The sequence below is a fragment of the Saccopteryx bilineata genome, chromosome 10 (genome assembly GCF_036850765.1).
Source record: "Saccopteryx bilineata isolate mSacBil1 chromosome 10, mSacBil1_pri_phased_curated, whole genome shotgun sequence".
Lineage (NCBI taxonomy): Eukaryota > Metazoa > Chordata > Mammalia > Chiroptera > Emballonuridae > Saccopteryx > Saccopteryx bilineata.
In genome coordinates this window covers 55,961,513-55,983,137 of record NC_089499.1, presented here as the reverse complement: position 1 = coordinate 55,983,137, position 21,625 = coordinate 55,961,513, and positions in this window count along the sequence as shown.

The following is a 21,625-nucleotide window of genomic DNA, read 5'->3' as shown; positions in this document are numbered from 1 at the left end:
GCTCCCTCCCCGTGTGCGGCTCTCCCAGGGTGCTGGGGCGGCCTGGAGGTTTTCGGCCCACACAAAGGCCTCTGACTCTGCCTCTCTGTGGAGTAACACGGGCTCACCCTCCCAGGGCTTTGGAAGGAATCTCTCGCCCACTATGCGCCGACCAGGGGATCAGGTAAAATGGCTGCCCCGCTTGTCTTTCTTTGTCTGGGTTTGGCGTGAGTGTTAGCTGTATTGCCCGGGTTGTCACAGGAACAGTTTTTCCTTGGCTTGGATCTCCATGCCACAGCCTGGTTTGGCCGTTTGGCTGCGGCCTGGATCTATTCACCCCCTTTGCCCGCCTTAGTTTCTATATGCTCAGTTTCCAGTGAAAATTGCCTTGTTTAGGTTAGTGAGGAAGGCGGAGCATTTCTTACTCCCTATTTCCTTTGGGGTTTGGTTATATATTTAGCCAATTTTTCGCTCAGTCATACCTTTGGGTGTATTGTGAAACATCTGGAGGCTCCAAGGATAGGTTTTTCTGTTTCTGGTTGAAGATCTTGTTGAGGTTTGGGGGAGATTTATTGGTATCGCTTCGTACCCCGCCATTACTCTGACGTCATCCGCATGTTCTCTTTCGAATTAGTGTTTCAGGTTTCCATGGCTATATCCCCAGAAGTGGAATTGCTGGGTAATAAATAAGGCAGTCCCATTTTTAATATTTTCAGGTAAATCCACACTACTTCCCATAGTGGCTGTGCCAATCAGCATTGCCATCAACAGTGCACATGGATTCTCTTTTATCCACATCCTTGCCAACACTTGCTTGTTGATTTATTGATAATAGGCATTTTATGGGTGTGAGGTAGTATCTCACTGTGGTTTTAATTTGATATTTTTCTGATGATTAGTGATGTTGAGCATATTTTCATATGTCTACTGGCCAGTATATATCCTCTTGAAAGAAATGTCTATTCAGGTCTTTTGCCCATTTTTTAATTGGATAGTTTTTTAAATTTTTATTAATTTTGGATTTGTTGTGTTTACATGGATTCAAGTGTCCCACTGAATATTACTCCCTCACCACCCACCCCTGTGTCCCTTTTTATACCTCCCTTACGCCCCTCCCCCTAACTCCCTCCCTTCTTTCCTCTAGGATTTGCTGTACTGTTACCTATATCTCTGTGTTATGTATATATAGTTCCACTAATCCCTTTACCTTCTCTTATCTCATCCCTTCATCCCCCTTCCCTTTGACTGCTGTCCCTCTGGTCCCTGTGACCCCGCCTCTGCGTCTATTTTGTTCCTCAGTTCACTTTGGTCTTTAGATTCCACATACATGTGAGATCATATGAAAATTTTCTTTCTCTGCCTGGCTTATTTCACTCAGCATAATAATCTCCAGGTCCATCCATGCTGTCACAAAATGTAAGCCTTTCTTCTTTTTCACAGCCATTTAATGCTCCATTGTGTATATATATGTACCACAGCTTTTTAATCCACTTGTCCCCTGACAGACACTTGGGTTGTTTCCAGATCTCGGAAATTGTAAACAATGCTGCAGTAAATGTGGGGATGCATTTCTTCTTTTGAATCAGTGATTTGGTAATCTTAGGATATATTCCTAAAAGTGGTATAGCTGGGTCAAAAGACAGTTCCATTTTCAATTTTTTGAGGAAACACCATACAATTCTCCCACAGTGGTTGCACCAGTCTGCATTTCCACCAGCAGTCCAGGAGGATTCCCTTTTCTCCACATCTTCTCCAGCACTTATTGTGTGCTGTTTGTTAATGAGCGCCATTCTTACTGGTGTAAGGTGCTATCTCATTGTAGTTTTAATTTGAATTTTTCTGATGATTAGTAACTTTGAACATTTTTTATATGCCTTTTGGCCATTTGTATGTGTTCTTTGGAGAAGTCTCTTTTTAGTTCTTCTGACAATTTTTTATTTTCATTTTTTTATCTTATTTTTATTAATTTTAATGCAGTGACATTGATAAATCAGGGTACATATGTTCCGAGAAAATATCTCCAGGTTATTTTGACCTTTGATTATGCTGCATTCCCCTGACCCAAAGTCAAATGGTCTGTCACCTTCTATCTGGTTTTCTTTGTGCCCCTACCCTCCCCCACACCCTCCCCACCTCTCCACCCCACTCCCTGTTACCATCACATTCTTGTTCATGTCTCTGAGTCTCATTTTTATGTCCCATCTATGCATGGGTTCATATAGTTCTTAGTTTTTTCTGGTTTACTTATTTCATTCCGTATAATTTTATCAAGGTCCATCCATGTTATTGTAAATAGTTTGATGTCATCATTTCTTATGGCTGAGTAGTATGCCATAGTATATATGTACCAAAGCTTTTTAATCCACTCATCCTCTGAAGGACACTTCGGCTGTTTCCAGATCTTCGCTATTGTGAACAATCCTGATATAAACATGGGGGTGCATTTCTCCTTCTGAAACCATTCCATGGCGTTCTTGGTGTATATTCCTAAAAATGGGATGGCTGAGTCAAAAGGCAGTTTGATTTTCAATTTTTTGAGGAATCTCCATACTGTTTTCACAGTGGCTGCACCAGTCTGCATTCCCACCAGCAGTGTAGGAGTGTTCCCTTTTCTCCACATCCTCACCAGCACTTATTCTGTGTTGTTTTGTTGAAGAGCGCCATTCTGACTGGTGTGAGGTATTATCTCATTGTGGTTTTAATTTGCATTTTTCTAATGATTAGTGATGTTGAGCAATTTTTCATATGCCTATTGGCCATCTATATGTCCTCTTTGGAGAAGTGTCTATTCATTTCTTCTGCCCATTTTTTAATTGGATATTTTATCTTCCTGGTGTTGAGTTTTACAAGTTCTTTATAAATTTTGGTTATTAACCCCTTATCAGGCGTATTGGCAAATATGATCTCCCATTTTGTGGGTTGTCTTTTTATTTCGTTCATGGTATCTTTTGCTGTTCAAGATCTTTTTCGTTTGGTATAGTCCCATTTGTTCATCCTGTGTCCTGTATTAACTTGCCTGTGGAGATAAATCAGCAAAAATATTTCTGTGAGTGATATTGGAGAGTTTACTGCCTATGTTTCCTTCCAAGATGTTTATGGTTTCACGGCTTACATTTAAGTCTTTTATCCACTTTGAATTTATTTTTGTAAATGGTGCAACTTGGTGGTCTAGTTTCATTTTTTTTGCAGATAGCTGTCCAATTTCCCAAACCACTTATTAAAGAGACTGTCTTTTCTCCATTGTATTTCCTTACCTCTTTTGTCAAATATCAATTGACCATAATGGCATGGGTTTATTTCTGAGTATTTTATTCTGTTCCATTGATTGTATTCCTGTTCTTATGCCACTACCAAGATGTTCTGAATACAATGGCCTTGTAGTATAAGTTGATATCAGGAAGTGTGATACCTCCCACTGTATTCTTCATTTTCAAGATTGCTGAGGCTATTTGTGTTCCTTTTTATTCCATATAAAATTTTGAAATATTTGTTATATATCTTTGAAGTATGCCATTGGTATTTTGAATTTATAGATAGGTTTGGCTAATATAGACATTTTATGATGTTTATTCTTTCTATGTATGAGCACCATTTATGCTTCCACTTGTTTGTATCTTCCTTGATTTCTTTTATCAATGTTTTATAATTTTCTGAGTATAAGTCCTTTACCTCCTTGGTTAAGTTTACTTCTAGGTATTCTTTTTGTTGTTGTTGCAATAATGAAGGGGATTGTTTCCTTAATTTATCTTTTAGACAGCTAATTGTTGGTATATAAAACTGCCACTGATTTCTGAATATCAATTTTATATCTTGCCACCTTGCCAAATTCATTTATTAGCTCTAGTAGTTTTTTGACTGAGACTTTAGGATTGTCTATGTACAGTATCATAGACAATGATAACTATCATTGTCTTTTACTTTTTTTTCCCAATTTTTTATGCGTTTTATTTATTCTTCTTGTCTGATTACTGTGGCTAGGACTTCCAGAACTATGTTGAATAAGAAGGATGAAATAGGGCACCTCTACCTTGTCCTGATCTTTAGGGGATTGCTTTTAATTTTTGCCCATTGAGTATGATGTTGGCTGTGGATTTGTCATAGATGGCCTTTATCATGTTGAGGTATGTTTTCTGTATTCCCACTTTGCTGAGAGTTTTGATTATAAATGGTGCTGGATTTTATCAAGTTCTTTATCTGCATCTAGTGACATAATCATGTGATTTTTATCTTTCCTTTTGTTTATGCGATGAATTACATTGATTGATTTGCAAATATTGTACTAGCTTTGCCTCCCTAGAATAAATCCCACTTGATCATGGTGTATGATTTTTTTATGTATTGCTGGATCTGGTTTACTAATATTGTGTTGAGAATTTTAGCATCTAAATTCAATAGGTATGTTGGTCTATAGTTTTCTTTCTTTGTAGTGTGTTTACCTGGTTTTGGAATAAGGATTATGCTCGCCTCATAAAAAGAGCTTGGAAGTCTTCCCTCCTCCTGAATATTTGAAATAGCTTGAGAAGGATACGTGTTAGTTCTTCTTTAAATATTTGTTAAAATTCGCCTGTGAAGCCATCTGGTCCAGGGCTTTTGTTTGCTGGGAGTTTTTTTGTTTTTTTTTTGGGGGGGGGTTGTATTTTCTGAAGCTGGAAACAGGGAGAGACAGTCAGACAGACTCCCGCATGCGCCCGACCGGGATCCACCCGGCTCGCCCACCAGGGGCAACACTCTGCCCACCGGGGGCGATGCTCTGCCCCCCCCCCCGGGGCGTCGCCCTGCGGCGACCAGAGCCACTCTAGCTCCTGGGGCAGAGGCCAAAGAGCCATCCCCAGCGCCCGTGCCATCCTTGCTCCAATGGAGCCTCGGCTGCGGGAGGGGAAAAGAGAAACAGAGAGGAAGGAGGGGGTGGGGGGTGGAGAAGCAGATGGGCGCTTCCCCTATGTGCCCTGGCCGGGAATTGAACCCGGGTCCCCCGCACGCCAGGCCGACGCTCTACTGCTGAGCCAACCGGCCAGGGCCTGCTGGGAGTTTTTTGATAACTGTTTCAAGTTCATTAGTTGTATTTGGTCTGTTTAGGTTTTCTAATTCTTCCAGTGTGAGTTTTGGAAGAGTATATGTTTCTAGGAATTTATCCATTTTGCCTAGGTCCAACTTTTAAGCACATAGATCATTGTAGTAATTTCTTACAATCCTTTGTATTTGTAATGTCAATTGTTAATTCTTCACTCTCTTTTCTAATTTTATTTATTTGTGTTCTCTCTCTCTCTTTCTCTCTCTTTCTGTTTTTTTTTTTTTTTGATGAGTGCGATTCAAGGTTCATCAAATTGTTTACCTTTTCAAAAAAAAAAAGCTCTTGGTTTCATTGATCTTCTGTATTTTTTTTTATCCTCTGCATCATTTATTTCCACTCTGATCTTTATTATTTCCTTCCTTCTACTTTCCCTGGTCTTTGTTTGTCATTCTTTTTCTAGTTCTTGTAGATGCAGAATTAAGTTGTTTATTTGAGCTTTATCTTGCTTCTTAAAGTATGCCTGTAATGCTTTGAACTTCCCTCTCAGGACTGCTTTTGCTCATAAATTTTGAGTTGTATGTTTATTTTCATTTTTTTCAAGGAATGTTTTGATTTCTTCCTTGATCTAGTTTGTAACCCATTCACAATTTAATAACATGCTATTAATTTCCAAGTTTGAATGTTTTCAACAGGTTATCTAATCCTTATTTGTTCTCTTTTCCTTTAGGAACCCCTATGATGTGGATGTTGTTTCTCTTCATGTTGTCACAGAGCTCTCTTAGAGTTTCCTTAGACTTTTTGAGCCTCTTTTCTTTTTGCTGCTATGCTTCTGTGCTTTCATTTATCTTGTCCACTAAATTGCTAATTTGATTCTCTTCTTCACTCAGCCTGCTATTAATTCCTTCTAGTTCAGTCCTCATTTCTGATATTGTATTTGTCATTTCTGACTGGCACTTTTTTTTTATGATTTCAATGATCTTTTTGATGCTTGATATCTCTTTATTTAGGTGCTTATTATGTCCATCCATTTTTGCTCTAAGATTCTTGAGCATCCTAAAAATCATTGTTTTAAACTCTGAATCTGGTAGTTTCGTTACTTTCATCTCATTCAGTTCTGTGTTGCATTTCTCGGTCTGCCCATTTTATCTGTGTATTAGGTAGCATTGTGTGACCTTGAAATTTTTGTGTGGTCTTTATGAAAAAGATGTGGTCAGTGATACAGTCTTCCAGGCCACTTGTTTTTCTTTGTTCTAGGAATGCTTCCTGAGCATACTATTTTCCTTCTTGTTGTATGTATTAGGTGCAGTTGGTCATTTCATGGGTACATTTATCATTTCAGGCTGGCTGGCTCTAAGTGTCAACCTTGATTATGTATTTCACAGTGTGCAATGTGTGTCCTGTTGGGCATAATTATTCTCCACAGTGTCTGGTGCCTGTTAGAGTCTAGCTTTGGGTGTGCTGCTTGTGTAGTTGGTGGATTCTAAGATTGGTGCTGTCTGCCACCCACTACTAGTAGTGTTGGCTCTAATTCTTCTTGGGTTGGTGTCAGCTGTTGTTTGTAACCCACTATGGGCTACCAGTCTGTAGCTATTGCACTTTTCACTATTTGTGTCTGCATTTTCTGTGTCTGGGTACTCTGGGAGGGGACAACCTTTGTATAATGATCAGCTTCCTCCTGCTTAGAGATGACGAGAGCTCTGTAAAAGCCCCAAGCTCTGTAAGATTTGTCTTCTTTTTAGGAGCTCCTCGTCCTCTTGCAGCTGCCTGGTCTTCCCACGATGTCTTCTGTAGTAAGACTGTAGTGTGGGCTCAGATTGGTCTCACTCAACCAACTCTTCTACAGGTTGCATGCTTGGTGAGTGAGGGCAGCTTGGATTCTGAAAACAACGTTTGTGGGACCCCCTACTTCAGATGTCTCTTGGTCAGGAGCTCAGTACAGGGAATGTGGTCCTTACTCCAGAGCTTGATGCCTCAGCCACTCCTGGATACTCAAATTTTATTTCTCCCCAACAACATGAGCAGTAGGTTCAGACTAAGTGTGGCTGAAATCCTCACCAGAGAAGTTCCTTCAGCTGTTGAGACCCTTGTCTCAGGGAGGAAGACTGAGAGAGTCCTGCCTTGAGGTTGACTGTGCCCCTACTGAAGGTGGCTAAGCCCCTCAACCAGATTCAACAATAGACTCACAGGGACCCACACTTTAATTGTCCATGCTCCAAGCCTCTTTCCCTGTCCCCTATGAAATCTAGCCTAGCAGGACAGAATATCCATAGCCCGGGCCATCTGACTGTGAAGCTCCACCCTATCCAATGCACATGAGCGGCTCTGCCAGTGCTGATCAGAGAGAGTGGAACTCGCCTCAGCTGGGCCTGGTGTAAAGTGCTTTCCTTAGGATAGCACTTTAGTAGGGTTGTTAGGTCCTGAACCTATGCTTTTCACAGCTGGGCCCTGGATGTGCCAGCCCTGGGCCTCCCAAACAGGAATCCAGCACAGACAAGTGGGAGACTCCGCCTGTGACTGGCCCTCAGCAACCTTCTTGGAGCTACAAGCAATTCAGAGTTTGTGGCTGCCTCTGCTGGGTCCAGGTGTATATTGAAATAACAAGTTGCACTCCTAGGCTGCCTTTTTTAACCACTCTCGTCCTGGGGGAAAGTCTGCTCAAACACCCAATTTTGCAGGAGTCTCCCCTCTTGCAACCTGTCTGCTGGCTGCTTGTTGGGTTATGCTGCTGAAAAAACCTTGGCTGGAATCTAGAGCAGGGGTCCCCAAACTTTTTACACAGGGGGCCAGTTCACTGTCCCTCAGACTGTTGGAGGGCCGGACTGTAAAAAAGAAACTATGAACAAATCCCTATGCACACTGCACATATCTTATTTTAAAGTAAAAAAAACAAAACGGGAACAAATACAATATTTAAAATAAAAGAACAAGTAAATTTCAATCAACAAACTGACCAGTATTTCAATGGGAACTATGCTCCTCTCACTGACCACCAATGAAACAGGTGCCCCTTCCAGAAGTGCGGCGGGGGCCGGATAAATGGCCTCAGGGGGCCACATGTGGCCCGCGGGTTGTAGTTTGGGGACCCCTGGTCTAGAGCCTGTGGTTATTCAGCGATTAGGAAGGGTGCTGGGTGTGGCTCTACCCCTTAACCCCAGGTGTCAGTCTATCCAGACTTTTCCCACAGACCTCAGTAGGATGTGGCCCCATGAGTCCAGTGGGTGTAGCCTCTGAGACCCAGAGGTGTGGTCTTCCCCTCTTTGGGCAGTTTCAACTGAGTCTCTTGTGAGGTAGATGCACCAATCATAGACTCCGGAGAGTGTTATGGGGGGAGCTCTGGTCTCAACACCTCAAAGCTGAGTCACTGACATGCCCCGTGATTCCTGGCCTCTCAGAATGACCCATCACCATCCCGGGGTAGGAGAGACTCCCGAAGGCAGAGCAGCTGCTTTTCCCTAGGCTGATGCTGCACAAAGGGGATACTCCACTCAAGAAAGATGGCAACTGCGGTACCGGAGAATGATTCAGCACAGGGTTTCTGGTTGCCATTCCCCACAGTGTCTCTTCCTGGGCCTCCAAATTTACACTTTCCTCCTGCAACTCCAGTCCTCTGAGCTCTCTCCTGCCAGAGCGTTGGGTAAGTGGCTGTGAGCAAGGTATTCTGCGTGGGCTATTTAAAATAGAGTCTGTGTCCAAGAGGTTTGTCCCTTTCTCGCAGACAGAAACCCGGCTCTTTTCACAGCTATCGATAAATGCTGTCTGAGTGCCTCTTCTAGGCTCTGGGGCTCTAGGCTGGGACTTGGGCCTGGGTCTAAGGACCCACACCTCTCAGGACAACCCACCCACTGTGAGAGTCCCCCCAGGCTGCAGGCTGCCACTCGAGTGCTCCTGGTAGCGAGGCGGCACTTTCTGCGTCTCTGCCCTTCCTACCAGTCTAGGTGTGCTTCTTCAGTGATCCTTGGTTATAGATTCCTCTTAGTTTAGTCCAAAATTGGATTTTCAAGATTATTATTTTTTTTTATTTTTATTTATTTATTTATTTATTTATTTTTAATGGGGTGACATCAGTAAATCAAGATACATATATTCAAAGGTAATATGTCCAGGTTATCTTAAAGTTCAATTATGTTGCATACCCATCAACCAAAGTCAGATTGTCCTGTCACCCTCTATCTAGTTCTCTTTGTGCCCCTCCCCCTCCCCCTTCCCTCTCCCTCTCCCCCCTCCCCCCGTAACCACCACACTCTTGTCAATGTCTCTTGGTCTCAGTTTTATGTCCCATCTACGTATGGAAAAATGCAGTTCCTGGTTTTTTCTGATTTACTTATTTCACTCCGTATAATGTTGTCAAGATCCCACCATTTTGCTATAAATGATCCGATGTCATCATTTCTTATGGCTGAGTAGTATTCCATAGTGTATATGTGCCACATCTTCTTTATCCAGTCATCTATTGATGGGCTTTTTGGTTGTTTCCATGTCCTGGCCACTGTGAACAATGCTGCAATGAACATGGGGCTGCATGTGTCTTTAGAAGTCAATGTTTCTGAGTTTTTGGGGTATATACCCAGTAGAGGGATTGCTGGGTCATAAGGTAGTTCTATTTTCAGTTTTTTGAGGAACCACCATACTTTCTTCCATAATGGTTGTACTACTTTACATTCCCACCAACAGTGTATGAGGGTTCCTTTTTCTCCACAACCTCTCCAACATTTGCTATTATCTGTCTTGTTAATAATAGCTAGTCTAACAGGTGTGAGGTGATATCTCATTGCAGTTTTGATTTTCATTTCTCTAATAACTAAAGAAGATGAGCATCTTTTCATATATCTGTTGGCCATTTGTATTTCTTCCTGGGAGAAGTGTCTGTTCATATCCTCTTCCCATTTTTTTATTGGATTGTTTGTTTGTTTGTCGTTGAGTTTTATGAGTTCTTTGTATATTTTGGATATTAGGCCCTTATCTGAGCAGGTGTTTAAAAATATCATTTCCCAATTAGTTGGCTGTCTGTTTATCTTGTTATCAATTTCTCTTGCTGAACAAAAACTTCTTAGTCTGATGTAGTCCCATTCATTAATTTTTGCTTTCACTTCTCTTGCCTGTAGTGTCAAATTCATAAAATGCTCTTTAAAGCCCAGGTCCATGAGTTTGGTGCCTATGTCTTCTTCTATGTACTTTATTGTTTCAGGTCTTATGTTTAGATCTTTGATCCCTTTTGAGTTAATTTTAGTACAGGGGGACAAACTGTAGTCCAGCTTCATTCTTTTGCATGTGGCTTTCCAGTTTTCCCAGCACCATTTGTTGAAGAGGCTTTCTTTTCTCCATTGAGTGTTGTTGGCCCCTTTATCAAAAATTATTTGACTATATATATGTGGTTTTATTTCTGGACTTTCTATTCTGTTCCATTGGTCTGAGTGTCTATTTTTCTGCCAATACCATGTTGTTTTGATTGTCGTGGCCCTATAATAGAGTTTGAAGTCAGGTATTGTAATGCCCCCAGCTTCATTCCTTTTCTTTAGGATTGCTTTGGCTATTCGGGGCTTTTTATAGTTCCATATAAATCTGATTATTTTTTGCTCCATTTCTTTAAAAAATGTCATTGGAATTTTGATGGGAATTGCATTAAATTTGTATATAGCTTTGGGTAATATGGCCATCTTGATTATATTTATTCTACCTAACCAAGAACAAGGAATATTCTTCCATCTCATAATGTCTTTTTCGATTTCCCTTAACAATGGTTTATAGTGTTCATTGTATAAGTCCTTTACATTCTTTGTTATGTTTATTCCTAAGTATTTTATTTTTTTTGTTGCAATCGTGAAGGGGATTATTTTTTTGAGTTTGTTTTCTAATATTTCATTGTTGGCATATAGAAAGGCTATTGACTTCTGTATGTTAATTTTGTATCCTGCGACCTTACTGTATTGGCTTATTTTTTCTAGAAGTCTTTTTGTGGATTCTTTGGGGTTTTCGATGTATAGGATCATATCATCTGCAAAAAGTGATACCTTTACTTCTTCTTTTCCGATATGGATGCCTTTTATTTCTTTGTCTTGTCTGATTGCTGTGGCAAGAACCTCTAGTACCACATTAAATAAGAGTGGAGAGAGTGGACAACCCTGTCTTGTTCCTGATTTAAGGGGGAAAGCCTTCAGTTTTGTGCCATTTAGTATGATGTTAGCTGATGGTTTATCATATATGGCCTTTATCATGTTGAGGTATTTTCCTTCTATACCCATTTTGTTGAGAGTCTTAAACATAAAATTGTGTTGTATTTTATCAAAAGCCTTTTCTGCATCTATTGATAATATCATATGGTTCTTGTTCTTTGTTTTGTTGATATGGTGTGTTACGTTAACCGTTTTATGTATGTTGAACCATCCTTGAGATTCTGGGATGAATCCCACTTGATCATGATGTATTATTTTTTTAATATGTTGTTGTATTCGATTTGCTAGTATTTTGTTTAGTATTTTAGCATCTGTATTCATTAGAGATATTGGTCTGTAGTATTCTTTTTTTGTGCCATCCTTGCCTGGTTTTGGTATAAGGGTTATGTTTGCCTCATAAAATGTGTTTGGAAGTATTGCTTCTTCTTCAATTTTTTGGAAGACTCTCTGTAGAATAGGAACCAAGTCTTCTTTGAAGGTTTGATAAAATTCGCTGGTATAGCCATCTGGGCCTGGACTTTTATTTTGGGGGAGGTTTTTAATGGTTTTTTCTATTTCTTCTCTACTAATGGGTCTGTTTAGGCTTTCTGCTTCTTCTTGACTCAGTCTAGGAAGGTTGTATTGTTCTAGGAATTTATCCATTTCTTCTAGGTTGTTGAATTTAGTGGCATAAAGTTTTTCATAGTATTCTACAATAATTCTTTGTATATCTACGATGTCCGTGGTGATTTCTCCTCTTTCATTTTGGATTTTGTTTATATGAGTTCTTTCTCTTTTTTCCTTGGTAAGTCTTGCCAAGGGTTTGTCAATTTTGTTGATTTATTCAAAGAACCAGCTCCTTGTTTTATTAATTTTTTCTATAGTTTTCTGTTCTCTATTTCATTTATTTCTGCTCTGATTTTTATTATCTCCTTTCTTCGCCTGGTTTTGGGTTGTCTTTGTTCTTCATTCTCTAGTTCCTAAGGTGTGAAGTTAAGTGGTTCACTTGGGCTCTCTCTTGTTTGTTCATATATGCCTGAAGTGATATGAACTTCGCTCTTATCACTGCTTTTGCTGCATCCCATAGATTCTGATATGTCGTATTATCATTTTCATTTGTCTGTATATATCTTTTGATCTCTGCACTTATTTCTTCTTTGACCCATTCATTCTTTAAAAGTATGTTGTTTAGTTTCCACATTTTTGTGGGATTTTTTTTCCTCTTTTTTGCAGTTGAATTCTAGTTTCAAGGCTTTATGATCAGAAAATATGCTTGGTACAACTTCAATTTTTCTGAATTTGCTGATGTTGTTTTTGTGGCCCAGCATATGGTCATTTCTTGAGAATGATCCATGTACACTGGAGAAAAATGTATACTCAGTCACTTTGGGATGAAATGTCCTGTAGATGTCTATCATATCCAGGTGCTCTAGTGTTTTGTTTAAGGCCACTATGTCTTTGTTGATTCTCTGTTTGGATGACCGATCTAGAGCCATCAGCGGTGTATTGAGGTCTCCAAGTATGATTGTATTTTTGTCAGTTTTTGTTTTAAGGTCAATAAGTAGCTGTCTTATATATTTTGGTGCTCCTTGGTTTGGTGCATATATATTAAGAATTGTTATGTCTTCTTGATTCATTGTCCCCTTGGCCATTATGAAATGGCCATTTTTGTCTCTGAGTACTTTTCCTGTCTTGTAGTCAGCATTATCCGATATGAGTATTGCTACACCTGCTTTTTTTTGGATGTTATTTGCTTGGAGTATTGTTTTCCAGCCTTTCACTTTGAATTTGTTTTTATCCTTGTTACTTAGATGAGTTTCTTGTAGGCAGCATACAGTTGGATTTTCTTTTTGATCCATTCGGCTACTCTGTGCCTTTTTATTGGTGAGTTTTATCCGTTTACATTTAGTGTAATTATTGACACTTGTGAGTTCCTCATTGCCATTTTATAGATTGCTTTCTGTTAGTTTTGTGCCTTGTTTGATTCTTCTCTTTCGTTTTTCTATCTTTTGTTTTTATTTGGTTGTGTTCCATACATCTTTCCTCTATTGCTATCTTTTTTAAATCATGTGCTTCTGTGGTGGTTTTTTCAATGGTGGTTACCATTAAGTAATGAAAAGGGTTCCTACCCTGTTCATTGTAGTGCACTATTTTGTGAGTACTTTTGCCGTCCATCGCCCTTTGCTACTGTTAATCTTCATCCTCTCCCCCCCTTTCTTATTGTTGTCACAGTTTAAAGTTGGTTTTGTTATGTTCTTCTTGGAGCTTTTACTTGTGGCTTTGTTGTTGTTGTTTTTTTATTCTTTGTATCTGATTGGAGAACCCCCTTTAGTATTTCCTGGAGTGGGGGTTTTCTGGTGATAAATTCTCTCATCTTTTCTGTATCTGTGAATGTTTTTATTTCTCCTTCATATTTGAAGGTTAGCTTTGATGGGTATAGTATTCGTGGCTGAAAGTTCCTCTCTTTCAAGACTTTAAATATTGGGCTCCACTCTCTTCTAGCTTGTAGAGTTTCTGTTGAGAAATCTGATGATAATCTAATGGGCCTTCCTTTATATGTTGTATTCTTCTTTTCCCTGGCTGCCTTGAGAATTTTTTCTTTGCAGTTGGTTTGTGCCAATTTTATTATGATGTGCCTTGAAGTAAGTTTGTTGGGGTTAAGAAAACTCGGAGTTCTGTTTGCTTCTAGAATTTGACGTTTTAGTTCTTTCCAGAGGCTTGGGAAGTTCTCATCTATTATTTGTTTGAGTATGTTCTCCATTCCATTTTCTCTCTCTTCTCCCTCTGATATACCTATTATTCTTATGTTATTCTTTTTGATGGAGTCAGATAATTCCTGTAGGGCTATTTCATTTTTTTTAATTTTTGAATCTCTTTCTTCTTCTCTTTGTTGAGCCTCAAGTTGCTTGTCTTCTATTTCGCTGATCCTCTCTTCTATTTGGCCTGTTCTATTAGCTAAGCTTGTTACCTCATTTTTCAGCTCATGAATTGATTTTTTCATCTCTGTTTGATTTGTTTTTATAGTTTCAATTTCCTTGGAGATATACTCTTTGTGTTCGAGTTGTTTTCTGAGCTCCCTAAATTGCCTTTCTGTGTTTTCTTGTATATCTCTGAGTATTTTTAGAATTTCTATTTTAAATTCTCTGTCGTTTAACTCCAAGGTTTCCAATATCTTAAATTTTTTCTCCATAGATTTTTCCTCATCTCTCTGTGTTACCTCTCTATCTTTTGTATCCATGATATTCAATTTTCTCTTCTTTAATGGCATCTGAGGGTGATTTTCTTGATAGTATTAATGAGATTTTATAAGGAATAAAAGGATAAAAAAATAAAAATAAAAATAAAAAATTGCACGTTTTTCTTAAAAATTAATCATTAAATAAAGAAAAATAAAATAAGATAAAAATTTGAGGGGAAAAAAAGGGAATAATTCCTTCCCCTCCTTTTTTCCTCTCCTCTCCTCTCCCCTCTTTTTTGAGAAAATCTTGTGATGAACTGTGAATTATATTGTACTAAATAGAACAAACAATACCTGTAGTGGAGGGCCTGAATTGGGGAGAAGTAATATAGGGGTAAAGGAAAAAAAAAATACAAGGAAAAAATATTTATATATAAAAAAAGGGGGGAGCAGTATAGACCCACAAAAAGCAAATTAGGAAAAAATTTGGGTCAAGAATAAAATGTTTTGCTTTTAGGTGTTGGCTGACTCAGAGATATGATGAGAGGAATAAGAGGGAAACAGGAAAAAAGGGTAGAAAATTAAAAAATTACTATTGTATTTAGTGGAACAAGAACTAGATAAAATGGAGAGCCAGGGATGGGAGCACTGCTAATGTGTTAAAAAGGTGAAGTAAAAACCCTCCAAAATGCCACAAACTTAAGTTTGAGTCCCAGATAAGATAATTTGTTCGTTATTGAAGTTTGAATGAGAGAAGACATAAAGGAGAGAGGAAGAGACTAATATAGAGGGAGAAAAGAGAGAGAGAGAGAGAAAAGATGGAACCACTTAAAGAAGAAAAAAGAAAAAGGAGGAGAGAGAAAGAGAGAGTTAGGGGTTTTGGATTGCAACCCTCAAAGAGAGAAAGGAGGAGGAAAGAAAAGATAATGTGAGATGTAACACTTATTGGTAGTGTAGTTCATAGAGAGGTGAGAGTAAGACTGAGAGAGAATTAAATGACCAAATTGGAGTAGAAAAAAAAAATCAAGAATGAAGAAAAGAGACACAGACGAACAAATATAATAAGATGGGATAGGTTATAAAATCTGCAGATTATTCTTGATTTTGAGAGGTTGTCGTCTTGCTTTTTCTTTTCTGTCTTTCTGGTCGGTGACTTTGTACCCCGGGTTCTGCCCCTGTGGCACGCTCTGGAAGAGGTTTGCAGTTGATAATTCTCTATGGCAATGTCATGTATTGGGCTTCAGTCTCGTTGGCAGCCAAGGTTCATTAGTGTTTATAGGCTCCAACAGAGAGGATCTCTCACTGTGAGAGTGTTCCTGGAGCCTCTCTCCTAGTCTTTCCTTCCACAATTAGAAGCCTGATAATCCAGTTATGGGGTTGCTGCTGCCTCTGCCTGGATAGTAAGAGTCTCAAAGAGCTGGCAACTCCCCACTCTGTTCCCACTCAGCACAGGGCTCTGAGTAAGGCTCAGTCAGTCAGACCTGCCAGCATAATCAGGCGTGGCTTCCTCTCACTCAAAGACCTCTGGCTCTGCCCCTCTGTGGGATAACTCGAGTGCCCACTCCTGAGGCATTCGGAGGAATCTCTAGCCAGACAGGTCACACTTCGAGTGAAATCCCTACCCACACGGAGAAGATCGAGCTTTGGAATTGGCTTTCGCTCTATCCTAGTTCGGCTTTCCCAAGGGGCTAGGGCTGCCTGAGATTCTGCTCCTGGCCCGCTCACAGACCTGCTCCTCTGTGGGAAAAACACGGGCGCCCACCTCTGAGGAGTTCGGAGGAATCTCCTGTTCACTCTTCCTGCGTGCGCACTGACCAGATTTTGAGGCTCAGGCGTCCGGGACGCCTCTCACTCCAAGAAAGCCCTCTGCCCACACGGAAAAGTTACTGGGTTGGAATTGGCTTTCGCTCTGTCCCCGTGCGGCTTTCCCAGGGCGCTGGGGCTTCCGCTCCTGGCCCGCTCACGGGCCTCTGATTCTGCTCCTCTGAGGGAAAACACGAGCACCCACCCCTGAGGAGTTTGGAGGAATCTCCTGCCCACTTTGCGTGCGTGCGCACTGACCAGATTATGAGGTTCACACGGGACGCCTCTCGCTCCGCGAAAGCCCTCCTCCCGCACAGAAAAGTTCCGCTGTTGGAGTTGGCTCCAGCTCCCTCCCCGTGCCCGGTCCCCTCAGGGCGCTGGGGCTCCTAGGAGATGCTGCTTTTTGCCCACACAGAGGCCTCTGACTTTGCTTCTCTGTGGGTTAGCACGGGCGGCGCCCACCCCTGAAGTGTTCGTAGGAATCTTTTGCCCACTAACCACGCCAACCAGGAGATGCGGAAAATGGCTGCCCCACTTGTCTTTCTTTGTCTGGGTTTGGCGCACGCGTGTTAGCTTGAATTGCCCAGGTTTTTCCACGGCTTGGATCTCCGTGCCACAGCCTGATTTGGCTGTACCGCAGCCTGGAACTATTCACTCCCTACGCCCGCCTTAGTTTCTATATTCTCAGTTCTCAGTGAAAGCCATCCTGTTTGGATTAGAGAGGAAGGCGGAGCATTTCTTACTCCTTATTTCCCCCGAAGTTTGACCATATATTTAGCCAATCTTTCGCTTGATCCTACCTTCGGGTGTGTTGTGAAGCATCTGAAGACTCCAAGGATAGGTTTTTCTGTTTCTGGTTGAAGTACTTGTTGAGTTTATGGGGAGATTTTCGGTATCGCTTCCTACCACGCCATCACTGTGACGTCATTCCTCAAGATTATTATTTTTAAATTAAGTTATAATCCAATTTGGTCCTGGAAGGTGGCAATTGAAATGTCCACCTATTCCGTCACCATCTTTCTTCTAGTATTGATTTTTTAAGTTCTTTGTAAATTTTGAATATTGAGCCCTTATCAGATACGTTGGCAAATATGTTCTTCCATTTAATATGTTATCTTTTCATTTAGTTGATGGTTTGCTTTGCTGTGCAAAACCTTTTTGTTTTGGAAGATGACGTCAGAGTAATGGCGGAGTAGGAAGCGATACCGATAAATCTCCCCCAAAACTCAACAAGATCTTCAACCAGAAACGGAAAAACCTATACTTGGAGCTTCCAGATTCTTCGCAATACACCCAAAGGTATGATTGAGTGAAAAATTGGCTAAATATATAACCAAACCCCGAAGGAAATAGGGAGTAAGAAATGCTCCGCCTTCCTCACTAACCTAAACAGGGCGGCTTTTTCTGGTAACTGTGAATATAGAAACTGAGGCGGGCAAAGGGGGTGAATAGATCCAGGCCGCCGCAGCAAAAACGGCCGAACCAGGCTGTGGCTCAGAGATCCAAGCCGAGGAAAATCTGATCCTGTGGCAACCCGGGCAATACAAGCTAACACTCGCGCCAAACCCAAACAAAGAAAGACAAGCGGAGCGGCCATTTTACCCGGTCTCCTGGTCGGTGCGCAGTTAGTGGAAGAGAGATTTCTTCCTAAGCCGCGGAAGTGGGTGCCCGTGTTGCCCCACGGAGAGGCAGAGTGAGAGGCCTTTCTGTGGGCTGAGGGCAGAGTCTCTGGGCAGCCCCAGCGCCCTGGGAAAGCCATGCACGGGAGGGAGTGAGAACTAATCCCAACGGTGGAGATTTTCCGTGCTGGAGGCTGTTTCACTCAGAGGGAACTGCAGCCGGCCTCATATCCTGGTTTGCGCGCGCAGATAAGGAGTGGGCGATTCCTCCGAGTGCCTCGGCAGTGCGCGCCTGTGTTGTCGCGCAGAGGGGCAGAGTCAGGGGCCTTTGTGTGGGCCAGGGCGGAGTCTCGGGCCGCCCCAGCGCCTTGCAAAAGCCGCACACGGGGACGGAGCGAGACTCAATTCCAACGCTGCAACTTTTCCCTGCGGTTGGGGGTTTCACTCAGAGCGTGAGACTGCTGGCCGGATATCCTGGTTGCAGACAGTGAGTGAGAGTTTCCTCCAAGCGCCCCGGAAGTGGGCGCCCGCTTGTGTTACCGGATAGAGTGGCAGAGCCAGAGGTCTTCGAGTGGGCGGAAAGCCCGCCTGATTATGCTAGCAGCTCTGACTGACTGAGCCTTACCCAGAGCCCTGTGCTGAGTGGAAATAGAGTGGGGAGTTGCCAGCAATTTGAGCCTCTTACTATCCAGGCAGAGGCAGCAGCAACCCCATACCTGGACTATCAGGCTACTAATTGAGGAAGGAAAGACTAGGAGAAAGGCTCCAGGAACACGGACTCTCTCACTGTCGGAGCCTATAAATGCTAATGAGCCTCGACTCCCAACGAGAATAAAGCACAATACATGACATTGCCATAGAGACTTATCAACTGCACACCTCTACCTGAGCATGCCAAAGGGGCAGAACCCGGGGTACAGAGTCACCGACCAGGAAGAGGGAGAGAAAAGAAAAAGCAAGAAGATAACCTCTCAAAATCAAGAATAATCTGCAGACTTTATAACCTATCCCATTTTATTATATTTGTTCGTTTGTTTCTCTTATCTTCATTCTTGAGACTTTTTTTTCCTCCTCCAATTTGGCCGATTAACTCTCTACCGGTCTTACTCTCTCCTCTCCCTGAACTACACTACCCATAAGTGTTACATCTCCCATTATCATTTCTCTTCTCTTCCTTTCTCTCTATGAGGGTTGCACTCCAAAACCCTTAACTCTCTCTCTCTCTCTCCTTTCTTTTTTCTTCTTTTAGTGGTTCCCTCTTTTTTTCTCTCTCTCTCTTTCTTTTCTCCCTCTATATTAGTTTCTTCCTTTCTCCTTTACATCTCCTCTCATTCAAACCTCAATAACAAACAAATTATCTTATCTGGGACTCAAACCTATGTTTGTGGCATTTTGGGGGGTTTTTACTTCACCTTTTTAACGCACTAGCAGTGCTCCCATCCCTGGCTCTCCATATTATCTAGTTCTTGTTCCACTAAATACAATAGTAAGTTTTTAATTTGTCCCCCCATTTTTCCATTTTCCTCTTATTCCTCTCATCATAACTCTTAGAAAACCAACACCTAAAAGCAAATCATTTTATTCTTGACCCAAATTTTTTCCTTATTTGCTTTTTGTGGGTCCATACGCTCTTTTTTTTCTTTTTTCTTTTTTTTTTTTTTTTCCTTTTTTTTTTTTTTTTTTTTTTGCCCCTTTATTACTTTTCCCCAATTCAGGCCCTCCATCACAGGCATTGTTTGTTATAACTCACAGTCCACCACAAGATTTTCTCAAGAAAGAGGGGAGAGGAGAGGAGAGGAAAAAAAGAGGGGGGGAATAATTTCCTTTTTTTTAAAAAAATTTTATTTTATTTTATTTTTCTTTATTTCATTATTAATTTTTTTTAAAAAAACTCTTTTTGATTTGTTATTTTTTTATTTTTATTTTTACTTTTTATTCTTTATTAAATCTCATTAATACTATCAACAAAACCACCCTCAGATGCCATTAAGGAAGAGAAAATCGAATATCATGGATACAAAAGAAAGAGAGGTAACACAGCTAGATGAGGAAAAATCTATGGAGAAAAAATTTAATATATTGGAAACCTTGGAGCTAAATGACAGAGAATTCAAGATAGAAATCCTAAAAATCCTCCGAGATATACAAGCAAACACAGAAAGGCAATATCGGGAGCTCAGAAAACAACTCCATGAACACAAAGAATATATGTCCAAGGAAATTGAAACTATAAAAACAAATCAAACAGAGATGAAAAACTCAATTCACGAGCTGAAAAACGAAGTAACAAGCTTAGCTAATAGAACAGGTCAGATAGAAGAGAGGATTAGTGAAATAGAAGACAAGCAACTTGAGGCACAACAGAGAGAAGAAGAAAGAGACTCAAAAATTAAAAAAAATGAGATAGCCCTACAAGAATTATCTGACTCCATCAAAAAGAATAACATAAGAATAATAGGTATATCAGAGGGAGAAGAGAGAGAAAATGGAATGGAGAACATACTTAAACAAATAATTGATGAGAACTTCCCAAGCCTGTGGAAAGAACTAAAGCCTCAAGTTCAAGAAGCAAACAGAACTCCAAGTTTTCTTAACCCCAACAAACCTACTCCAAGGCATATCATAATGAAATTGACACAAACCAACAGCAAAGAAAAAATTCTCAAGGCAGCCAGGGAAAAGAAGAATACAACATATAAAGGAAGGCCCATTAGATTATCATCAGATTTCTCAGCAGAAACTCTACAAGCTAGAAGAGAGTGGACCCCAATATTTAAAGTCCTGAAAGAGAGGAACTTTCAGCCACGAATACTATACCCATCAAAGCTATCCTTCAAATACGAAGGAGAAATAAAAACATTCACAGATACAGAAAAGATGAGGGAATTTATCATCAGAAAACCCCCACTCCAGGAATCACTAAAGGGGGTTCTCCAATCAGATACAAAGAACAAAAAAAAACAGAGCCACAAGTAAAAGCTCCAAGAAAAACACAATAAAACCAAATTTAAACTGTGACAACAACAAAAAGAAAGAGGGGGAGAAGACGGAGATTAACAGTAGCAAAGGACGATGGAGTGCAAAAGTACTCACAAAATAGTTCGCTACAATGAACAGGGTAGGGACCCTTTTTATTACTCAAAGGTAACCACCATTGAAAAAACCACCACAGAAGCACATGAGATAAAAAAGATAGCAACAGAGGAAAGATGTATGGAATACAACCAAATAAAAACAAAAGATAGAAAAACGAAAGAGAAGGATCAAAAAAGACACAAAACTAACAGAAAGCAAGATATAAAATGGCAATAGGGAACTCACAAGTATCAATAATTACACTAAATGTAAACGGATTAAACTCACCAATAAAAAGGCACAGAGTAGCAGAATGGATTAAAAAAGAAAATCCAACTGTATGCTGCCTACAGGAAACTCATCTAAGTAACAAGGATAAAAAAAAATTCAAAGTGAAAGGCTGGAAAACAATACTCCAAGCAAATAACATCCAAAAAAAAGCAGGTGTAGCAATACTCATATCGGATAATGCTGACTACAAGAAAGGAAAAGTACTTAGAGACAAAAATGGCCATTTCATAATGGCTAAGGGGACACTGAATCAAGAAGACATAACAATTCTTAATATATATGCACCAAACCAAGGAGCACCAAAATATATAAGACAGCTACTTATTGATCTTAAAACAAAAACTGACAAAAATACAATCATACTTGGAGACCTCAATACACCGCTGACAGCTGTAGATAGGTCATCCAAACAGAGAATCAACAAAGACATAATGGCCTTAAACAAGACACTAGAGCACCTGGATATGATAGACATCTACAGGACATTTCATCCCAAAGTGACTGAGTATACATTTTTCTC